The following is a 12,024-nucleotide window of genomic DNA, read 5'->3' as shown; positions in this document are numbered from 1 at the left end:
ATGAAAGTGAGTTTAATTTTACTCGAGGATGAGCAAAAGCTAAGTGTGGGGAAACTTGATAAGACATAAAATGTCGTGATTTACATCCATTAATTTTTGCACTTTTATAATTAATTATCACCTAAATGTGCTAAGTACTCTTATATTTTGATTTAGGTTGCATTTGGATGATCATGTCATAAAATAGAAAAAAAGAGAGAAAAAAGACTTAAATGGAAGAAATTGAAAGTTCAGGGACCAAGTTGCAAATAATCCCTAGATGAGATGAGCAATGAAATGAAGATTAAAGATGTTGCGGGTTCAATTGGACACAATTAGAAGTTGAAGGGTTGAAATTACAAGAGAAATGATATAAAAGAATCAAAAATTGAATTTGGAGACTAGAATAAAACATTTGGAAGAAATTATACCTGGGGGACAGCCCGGTGATAAATTCTGGAAAACAGCACAACATCAAAATTCAATTACCAAAGTAAAATTCCATACCTGAGTGATTGCCTGGGCAACAGCCTAGGTCAATCACTGCGAGAAAAATTTGATTTCCTTTTTTGATTGAAAGTCTTATGGAAACAAATCTTGGGAAGGATATTAAAGCCGTAGGGACATCCAAAAGGAGAAAAACCACACATTGTACTAGATTCATAAGGATTTTTAGAGAGTCCATAGATTTTTCTCTCTTTTTGTTTAAAGATTATTGATGTATTGCTAAACTTCATCTCTTGGTCGAAAGATATTGAAGTCTAGGAATTATTGAAACTATGAGATCTAAATAAATATCATTGTTTTCATTCATATTTTATTTATTGAGTATTCTTCTATGCATGATTTTATGGTTGTTGTATTTGAATTCTAAGAGGCCTATTAGATGTTCATTTACTTCGATCAGCTGCTTGTTCAATAAACAAATACGTAATTGTTTAATATCTTTGACATATGAAGCAACCAGAGTTTGATTAATCTTTGCTGTAGAGCTTATTAAATTCTAGAGAGGATATTTGACTAGATTAAATATGACCGCTTGTGATTGTGTTGTTTAGTTTCATCGATTTCTCTAGTTCCCCATGTTATTATTAAATTAAATCTTAAGTGCTTTTCTTGGGTTATTTGATAATAAGGATTGATTGGATCGCTTGTTTTTCGATTAATTATAATTAAGGAGAAATGGGAAATATAAATTCCAACGATGAATGTTAAAAATATGAATTGGTAATTAGTTATGGATCTATGATCAGTTCGGAATTCCTACGATGGATTTTGACTTAAATCAAGGTTCGTTCTATTGATTTAATCCAATTTATTAAATTGCATTGCTTTTAGTTAGAATTGATTTCATCACAAACAAAACCCCCTGTTATTGTTAATATTGCATAAAATTAGACTAATCACTCTTCGTGGGAACGATCCTTACTTCCACTACTACATACATTTTTTTGGAAATGTAGGTTTTATTATTTTTGGGTGCCTGCGACAGCACGCCAGTGAGTAATGGGCGTGGGTCCTACAAAATTGTGCAATTAAAACTAAAATTTGACTTTGATCTTTAAACTATGATGAGAATACAATTTGAACTAAACTAAACCACTCAAGTGAAAGTCAAAGATAGTACAACCCCACTTTGTTCAGCACTAAAAAGAATCAATCTTATCCAGTCTAAGCTTGAACAAGAAGACATTGATATTATATGATTAGTATATAGGTGACATTTCCTCTCCATTTGTAAAGCTATCAGTGAATTTTTAATTTTATTTTGCCTCTTTTTTCATTTTTCTTTGTGCATATGTGATGGTGGGTTGAGGGTGGGGGCCCTAATAGAGGCTTTATAAATTTACGTTTTTCAAGTGCCAAGTGAACAAGTAACAAAATAGCTATGCCTTTGTTTCATACATTTATGGGGCAACAATTAGCGATCTACGATATTGATCTCTAGCCTTTGGATATTGAACCATGGATTTCACCCTGGCAAGAGCCTTGTTCTTGTAAGTGTTATGCCCTAGATCCAATCGATTTAGGTTGTAAACATTTTTAATATGTTTAATGCATTTAATTTTGGAAAGATCTATTATTTATTTAAATTAATTTTGCGATAAATAATATTAAATAATAGAGTCCGAAGATCCAAGTTTAAGTGATTTGCTAATCACAAGGAGTTGTGATTGTAAGATACAAATTACGTATGATTGGATCTTGAATAAACCGTGGTCGTAAGTAATAATGAGATACGGATATCGTTAATACAGATAGATCATCACGTGTGGCATTTCTTACTTGTGAAGTGAGTAGTTGATCTCACGAGTTAAAGTGTGGTGACACTTAAATGAACACGTGAATGTTTTGTTATAGAACAAAACATTGGAGGCCCGCTAAGAAATTTCACATGAATAACTATCTGAGTGTCAGTGGTTAATCTCTAACGTTTGGTAGTGGAATTGGTCCTATGACTTGAGGTCATCATAATGCCTTGTATAAGGATAGTCATGCTTTGAAGGTGTTGGATGTTGCTCTGCCAAGGGCCGCTAATACAACATCGTTCGGGTATGTCAAGAACCATATGAAGGTTGTGAATAACCAATAGAGGATTCGTCACTTTTAGATAGTAAGAGATTGTGATCTGCATTTTGTTCAATTAAGTCAATAACGAAATCCTTGGCCAAGGTATACATATAAGCCGAAAAGGAGTTTTCGACTCATATTGACTTAATAGTAGAATGAAAGATATGATCGATAATCGAGATTGACACACTTCCATATCTCGTAGTTGATCGGATCATATTGACGAACGGATTATAATTTCATGGTAAACGAACAGTTTTGGTTTTGTCATACGACGTGACATTTCCCGTCACATGTGTTGCCCTGATACATTGCTAAATCTCAATTTGGGACGGCGAGTCTGAATTTGTGATAAATTAAAAGGGTGTTTAATTTATCAATTTTGATTAGATCAGAATAATATTTCACGTCATTAGGCATCGTGGTCGGGAACGTAATGGATCGCACACAAAAGATAATTCGAAGATTGCAAATTACCAATTGATTAATTTAACAATCGTTGGATAAATTAATTAATTAATTGAATTTGTTATTTATATTCCCGAATTAATTAATTGGATTAATTAATTCACAGACCAGGTTTAATTAAATGGATTAATTAAATATTGGACCGGACCGGACCGAGCCCGTTTGGGTTTATATAAATACATGACTAGGGTTTGAGATCCATAAAGTTTTCATTATTCTTGCTGGCATAAGAGGAAAACCCTAACAGTTGCAGTCTATTCTCTGTGTGGATTTTATTGAAGGCTAGACAATTGGGCAGTTGTGGGAGGCAGATTCAAGTTGCTGGAAAAGAATAACGTAAAGGAGTTTGCAAAATCAAGAAAAAGGTATATTTCTCATCACAATTCTTGTCTAAATACAAAGTTGAATCCTGAATGGGAATTGAAACTATTTATTTCCGTTGTGCATGTTTAAGTAAATTCCCAATAGTTCATTCTCTCCTTTGTTTGCTTTCTACCTTCTTTCACGAAATCATAGTCGTCGTCCTTTACTTTTGTTACTTGCATGCTACTGTCAGAGACAAGTATTTCAGATTTTGAACCAACTTATTTCCCTTCCTCTCCGCCGCCAATGCAAAATGACCTTATCCAAAATTCCAACAGACCATATTATCTTTTTATAGTTTTTCCTCACCTAGTGTCATCTCACATGGGCCCTTGACAAGATTAGCCAAAAATTAGAATTTCAGAGTGGAACCTTATAACTGAAATATACAAGAAAGATAATAAAATGATCGTCACGAACCTTAATAAAAGAAAAAGTGCATCACACCTGAATTTTAATAACTCGCTGGCGGATTAGGAAAAACTCCTTTTTGCCTTTCAACCACGAAATTTTTTGTATGCATATAGCTGCAACAGTTGATTAATCATGTGGTCCTGACCTGTTGGATTTTACAAATAGAAGTGAAAACACATGTTCATCTAACATTCCAAATTCACCATCATCCCCATACTCTTTTAGCTGCTTTGGATGAAAAGATTGCACTCGACCAGTTGCTTGAGTTGCATTTCTCACTTCAGCTAATGAGTCTTAAATGGATAGGCCATGTGGCAAGTCACCATAACCTACTGGAGTTGCAATCCACTCGGAAACTGTTTCTACAGCTTTTTCTCCTCTATCACACTCCTTGGTTTCCTTCAACTTAAACAACGAGAGGTGAAAGGTCAAGGTGGATTCCGCAAGACAACCAGCAATTCCTTTGTGTCCATTGATGAATACTATGTCCACAGGAGTTCTTCCTTAAGGGTATACGAGGTGGGGTCCGTCAATGCTCCTGGCGCTGAACCTAGGGTAATGAGGAAAGCCACTGTACACTCTATAATATTTCAAGTATAGAAGAGAAAATATACCAAAGTAAAAGATAACATTATGATCTTTCAATAGATGCATGTTCATGTTAAATGATTTAGCCCATATTTGGTGGGAATTAAAATCAAATTTTTAGTAGATTTTGATAAAAGTTGATGAAGCATGTGATTGAAAAGTTGTGGGTCCCATGATATATGTAGTTAAAGTTACAACCATGCTATGCTGACAGAAAAAGTTTCAAACTCTTTATGATAGCATACACAAAACAAGGTGAGAGAAGCATTTTTTATTCATGCGGGTCCCACGCGCCATGTGAGTGTTGGCCAAGGGTTCTGTTAGCCCTTTTCTAGCAACACAGCATAATTCTTAAAATTAATCGTTGACTTCACCACCAATCAAGGGCTTGATACTTGCTGAAGATGAACAAGATCAGACTTAAAATATTTTTATGACATAATATACGTTGTTAAGATTACTACCTTCCATAAAATGCTGCCCAGTCTAGTGTCGTCCATCCATTTGCATCCTGATATTAACACTTAACACCTACAGCTATTGTGGATAGTGGTATACTCCAGTCATAACCTAAAACAACTAAAAAATGTAACACGCCTTGACCACCTTCATCTAATAGACTGGGGCCTTTCCTATTACAGCACACCCTTAGTCACAGCAGCAATCACGGCACTCCAACAATCAAGCAAATACTATGATTAATAGAAATCACATAAATCATGCCTATGTTTTCCATTTACAGATTATTTCCATCACAGTATTCATTTACCATATACAGCATATAGTTTCACCTATAAATGTATGCACAAATATTGTAAAATATATGAAGAGGATTATTATAATTTTTACATCCTTCCATCATCAATTCCTCTGTTCATCAAACGTTATTATGGTATCAGAGTCTTTCTTTCACTGCAGCCTCTTCTAGCTTCTGCAAACACCCAGAACAACAACCATCATGTCTGACTCCACTCCTCACAATTGATCAATGACCTCACATCCCCATATTTCTTAACTCCCGCTGATAACCCTGGAGCCATATTAGTACCTGATCTCCTTACTGGAGAAAACTATCCTGCCTAGAAACGCTCGATGCGTATGGCTCTCAATGCTAAAAACAAGCTTTCCTTTGTTGATAGTACTCTAAAGAAACCATCAGACACGCAAATTGCAATACTGTGGAATCGTTGCAGCGACATAGTTCTCTTGGCTCTTAAACTCTATTAACAAACCTCTTCGACAGAGTTTGATTTATTGCACACAACCTTTAGATATTTGGGTTGATATGGATAATCACTTTTCCCAAAGCAATCACCCGCGCCTCTATTGTCTTCAACGTGATCTAGTTAATCTCAAGCAGAACACCATGTCAGTCACCACTTATTACAACACCATCAAAGGGTTATGGGATAAACTTACTGCCCTAACAGAGCCCAACCCTTGTAATTGTGATGGTCGTAAGAGGTTGGAGGAAGTAGCCAACATTGAACGGTTATTCCAATTTCTCATGGGACTCAATGACTCCTTCTCCAACATCCGAAGCCAAATCCTAGCCATGGACCCACTTCCCACTGTCTCCAAAGCATATGCAACCATACACCAAGAAGAAACCCAACGCCTCTTGGAAATCCCTTTGCTACCCAACCTCCACACCACCGCCATGGCTGTCACATGCACATACCCTTCAATCAATCATGGGTCTCGTGCTCACAATGGGAAGAAGTGTACCAAATATGGAAGGGACGGACATTTGGAGTCCGCTTGTTTTGAAATCATTGGGTAACCCGTTCACTGGAACACAATAAGCCGAAACAATCGTCCCTACGATCAACCTTTATTAGAAATCGGCAAAATGATTCGGGCAATGACCGACCTCCCACAGCGAACATGGTGTCCAGTAGCTCAATTCTCTCTACTTTGAGTGCAATCCCTGGCCTATCCAACAAGCACTACCAAAAATTGATGGAACTATTGAAGACCAACACCAACGACTTCCCCGCCTTCTCTGGTATTTCTCCCTCAACGTCCTTTTTTGGCCCCGGCCCTTGGATAATAGATAGTGGTGCTTTGGCCCATATATCTTATATGTCTAATTTGCCCAAGGCCACACATATTTGGGTCCATTGTCAATATCTCACTTGACCAACAGGCTCCACAGCCCAAGTCATGTATATGGGTCACGTTCTTTTTTCTCCTCAATTATGTCTTTACAATGTTCTTTTCATTCCTGATTTTAATTATAACTTAATCCCAATTAGTTAACTCACTAAATCTTCTAATTGTGTTACCATATGTTTCCCCTCTATTTGTTTATTTCAGGATCGACACATGAGGAAGCTAATTGGGATGGGTGAAGAACGTGGTGGCCTCTACCATTTTAAACTGCTTAATCAAGCAGCATTCCAAATCATAGCACCTACATTCACACCAGACCTCTGGAATCTTCATTTAGGTCATCATTCAAATTCTTGCATTCCAACAATTCTATGTGATTCGAATAAAATTAAAAATTGTGACAATTGTAATCGAGGAAAACATACATGCCTCCCCTTCAAATTGGTTGAAAATAAAAGGTCTTTTGTCTTTAATAGGATTTATTGTGACATTTGGGGCGGATATTCCATACCCTCTACAGCTGGTGCACACTATTTTCTTACAATTGTGGACGATTTTTCACGTGTTACTTGGGTGTACCTCATGTGTTTTAAATCTGATGCATTTAATTGTCTGACCACGTTCATTAAAATGATCTACACACAGTTTAATTGTCCTATCAAACATGTTTATACGGATAATGATCAAGAATTTCTATCTCGTCGTATGCAAGAATTCTTCCTTACCCATAGCATCATTCATGAACGCATTTGTGTTGAAACACCCTAGCAAAATGGTGTAGTTGAATGAAAGCATCGTCACCTATTAAATGTGGCTCGATGTCTCGCTTTCATGCACACTTACCTATTTCCTTCTGGGGTGAATGCATACTTACTGGTACTTATTTAATTAACCACCTACCAACCCCCTCTCTTAATGGCAAAACACGTTATGACCTTCTTTTCAACAAGCCTCCCAAATATGATCATTTTCGTGTTTTTGGATATCTTTGTTATGCACACACTTTAAGTGTTCATCGACACAAGTTCTCACGTCATAGCACACCATGCATATTCATAGGCTACTCTCAAACTCTACACACCTATCGTGTCTATGACTTGCAATCCAAAAAGATATTCCTATCTCGTGATGTCCACTTTGTAGAATCTAACTTTCCATTTGCTACTGTGTAACCTTCAGATGCCTCATTACCACGCGCTTTGCCAGACACCACACAGTCCCTCGATATAACTTAGACTACCTTACCTTACACGCATGATACACATGAGACTCAAGCAAATGATGTCAGATCATCTTCCCAAGCACCACCCTCACCAGACATTGAACTTTCTATTCCAAATGATGATGAACCTACCATCTCCCTAGAACCCATGATTGTTCCACCTCCATCCCGTAGACCTCAACACACTGTCACTCATCCCACATATCTTTAGGATTACATTTGCTCAGATCTACCACCAGAGGGACCACGTTCATCATCTCATTCCTAATCCTTTTCAGGTACGGTTCACTCTTTGCCTAATTTTCTTTCTTATCATTTTTTTAGTCCAAAACATTTTGCTTTCCTCTCTTCTATCTCCAAAAATGTTCAAGACCCTGTCCTCTACTCTCAAACTATACTTGAGCCTCATTGACAACAGGCTATGGCTTCTGAGATTCAAGCCCTTAAAGCCAATCACATATAGACCCTTGAGCATCTTCCCCCTGGTAAGAAAGCCATTGGTTGCAAATAGGTTTATAAAACAAAATTGCGTGCAAATGGTTCCATTGAACGTCATAAAGCTCGTTTAGTTGCCAAGGGTTTCACTCAGGTAGAGGACCTTGATTATACTGACACTTTTGCTCCTGTAGCTAAACTTGTTACTGTTCGTTGTCTTCTTACTATAGCTGCAGCTAAACATTGGATTCTTCAACAATTAGATGTCTACAATGCTTTTCTTCTCGGTGATCTTGATGAGGAAGTATACATGCGACCACCACAGGATATTGTCATCAGGGAGGAGACACGAGAATGCCGTCTCCACAAATCCTTATATGGTCTCAAACAAGCCTCATATCAATGGTATTCAAAATTATCTCATGTTCTTATCCTTACAGGTTTTTGTCAATCTACAATTGATTATATTATTTTCACCAAGATCGAGGGTACAACATTTACTGTCATTCTTGTCTATGTTGATGATATCCTAGTTACTGATAATGACATCTCTGCCATCAATTCTATCAAACGGCATCTTGCATAGAATTTCAAAATCAAAGACCTTGGTAATCTCAAGTATTTCCTAGGGATTGAAGTTGCCTGATCTTCTAAAGGCATCTTAATCAATCAGAGGAAATGTACTTTGGACATTCTTTCTGATTCTGGTCAGCTCAGCTCTTGCCTGGCTTATTTTCCCATAGAACAACATTGCAAACTTAATGATTCGGATGGTGAACTTTTGGATGATCCTAGCTTATATTGATGATTGATTGTTCGTTTGATCTATTTAACTATCTCTCATCCAGATATAATCTTTCCTGTCAACATTCTGAGTCAGTTCATGCACGCTCCTCGCAAGCCTCATCTTCATGCTGCTCATCGCTTACTCCACCATTTGAAGACTAATCCTGGTTATGGCCTCTTTTTCTCATCAAACTATAGTTTTCAGATATCTGTCTTCTATGACTCCGATTGGGCAAGTTGTCCGCTCACACGACGTTCCACGACTGGTTTCATCATCAAATTGGGTGATAGCACTAAGAAACAAAGTACTGTCTCTCGCTCTTTTGCTGAAGCTGAATATCATGCTATGGCTACTACAACTTGTGAACTTGTTTGGCTTCATCTCCTTCTACAAGAACTTACTATGCCTCCCTCCGAAACATGTTCTACTTCACCGTGATAATCAGACTACCATTCACATTACTCGCAATCCAATTTTTCATGAACGAACCAAACACATTGAATTAGATTGTCACCTTGTTCGTGAGAAAATTAAATCCGGTCTTCTTACTACTTCCTATGTTTCGAGCTCTCAACAAGAAGCTGATATTCTTACTAAACCTTTGAGACGTGAATTATTTCTCTTCTTTCGCTCCAAGTTGGGCATTACGGATCTCCATGCTCCAACTTGAGGGGGAGTATTACAGCACACCCTTAGTCACAGTAGCAATCACAGCACTCCAACAATCAAGCAAATACTATGATTAGTAGAAATCACATAAATCATGCCTATGTTTTCCATTTACAGATTATTTCCGTCACAGTATTCATTTACCATGTATACCATATAGTTTCACCTATAAATGTCTTCACAAATATTGTAAAATATATGAAGAGGATTATTATAACTTTTTCATCCTTCCTTCATCAATACCTATGTTCATCAAACTTTATTATTTCCCACCTTCCGTGAATTTCTAGAGAAGCCAATTATGCAACTTCTTCTTGAAAAGGTTTTGCAATAGCTGATCCTTTATCTTGTCTGGCAAGAATTCGTCCTGTGTGGTGCGATTTAAGCTTCAGAATTGACACGAAAAGTTTGGAGAGTGACAAATCCCAAAGAAATTTTTTTCCAAATCTCGTGTAGAAGAGTTTCGTCAAAGTCGGCATTTCCTATATCGATGACATCTGTATATTGAACAATACTAGATTGAATTCAAATTTTCGCACTTTACTGCATGCTAACTTGTTTGAACATGTTATTTAAAATGGAATCCTTCCACTCCCAAGCAACGGAGTATGGCAACGAATAATGCCATCTGTATGACCTCTGTGAGAACTTCTAGTTCACAAAACATGCATGCCAATTTATACTCCCCCCTCTTCTTGACATTTTAAGAATCTTCCCATAATAAGTAGCTGATCGTAAAACACAAAAATTTAAATTAAATATCTTAATTACTTCTTTGATATACAATCAGCTTCATATTTAGCAATTGTAATTACAGCTGAGACATCTGAGAAGTCAAAGCGGCATTTTGGACTGAATTACTAGCGAACACACCTTAATTTCTAAACCAGAATAGACCCAGTTTGACGATCAAAAATGCTAACGAGCTGATCTTGGGAGAGAAAGGGGCCTAATATATAGTCGTCCAAGGGTACTTGGGTAAATATGCCAGAATCGTCAACTCCAACTACTCTTCCAACAGTCTCCCAATAAGCCCCAGAGCTAGGCTGCATTTGCGACTCTGTTACATCTTCAAGTTCTTCACTCATCCACCCGTCAAAGTTGTCAAGCTTTCTCAGGCCTTCTCTTAAGACACCATCTGAGCGAGGTCATCTTCAGGCTGGATAATTGGCTTTGCTCTCCATATTCAGGTTGATATCTGACTCTGATTTTAGGGAATTTCCTACTTCTAGATTCAAAGATTGTATTAGAAGATTTTGTATTGGATGTTCACTTTGTTCACCTGGATTTGTATTGTTAGGCCCCATGTAGTCACACAACTCCATGTGCTTAACATTATCTATGTTGCGAACAGTATTATATCCAGAATCCTTTTGCGACTTCTGAACCATGGACCACGGGTAGTGATGGCAAAAAAACCCACCCCTCCTCGCCCTACTTCGAACCCGTCCCCTTGAAGGGAAAAAAATAAAAAAGATTAAAAATAATTTTATTTCTAAACAATTCACCCATTAAAAACCCATTTTGAATTTGCATTTTATTCTATAATAATAACATAACTCGAAACTTTGAAAATGTAAAAAAAAATAAAATTAAATGGTGTAAAACATTGAGCTATTCCTACCCCATCTTAGGTTTGGGCGAGATGGGGTAGGGCGGGTGGGGGCACCCAGCCCCGTTACCATCCCTAACCACGGTAAGCTTAGTGAACAAGCTCACAACCTAGTAAATCAAGATATTGAACTTTATAAATACTTGCAGCAACCATTAATTATAGAAACAAGGTTTTAAGTTTCACTTCCATATGCTTGCACAGCGTATACGTCAACCTTTTATTGTAAACTCTTATAGTAAAAAGCTTTATGGAGAACCCTCCAGATAAGTCCAAAATCACCCAATCACAACCACCACCCAGCAATTCAACCATCACCCAGCCACCTATCGGTGTCGACAACGACCATAAGGCCTTAAGGTATGATTCCAAAATGTTTCATATATTTTATTAAATTTAATTTATCTATTGTTAAATGTTATTCAGTTTTTTTTAATATCTCGCTATATTAAAATTATTTATTTCAAGCACTTTCATAAATTCATGTTTCGTAATGCGTCAGGTTACTAAAATTCGGGACGTTACACTCTAGCTAATGGAAAGCAAGTAGCAAGCTTGACTTACGAGGAGATAGCATAGAATATGGCCTATACTATAGAAAAGTAGGTGATGATTGAGCCCAATTGCGAGTATCTGGCGCAAACTGAAGCCGTATATTCAGGAAATGATGATGGGGTCGATTTAGGGGGATTGGATAAGGATGATAAGACTCGAAGATGGAAGTAGATGAGGAGACGTCTAAGGAAGGGGAGCCAACTATAGTGAATTTGGAGTCGGTGACATTTGGTGCGATGGACACGA

General features: G+C 37.2%; 1 pseudogene; it reads right to left on the bottom strand.

Moving 5' to 3' along the window:
• Positions 1 to 1,886: 1,886 nt before the first annotated feature.
• On the bottom strand, positions 1,887 to 11,538 carry LOC111389563 (annotated as a pseudogene).
• Positions 11,539 to 12,024: the final 486 nt, after the last annotated feature.

The sequence above is a fragment of the Olea europaea genome, unplaced genomic scaffold (assembly GCF_002742605.1).
Source record: "Olea europaea var. sylvestris unplaced genomic scaffold, O_europaea_v1 scaffold60, whole genome shotgun sequence".
NCBI classification, from domain to species: Eukaryota; Viridiplantae; Streptophyta; class Magnoliopsida; order Lamiales; family Oleaceae; genus Olea; species Olea europaea.
This window is presented reverse-complemented; position numbering and strand designations above follow the sequence as displayed.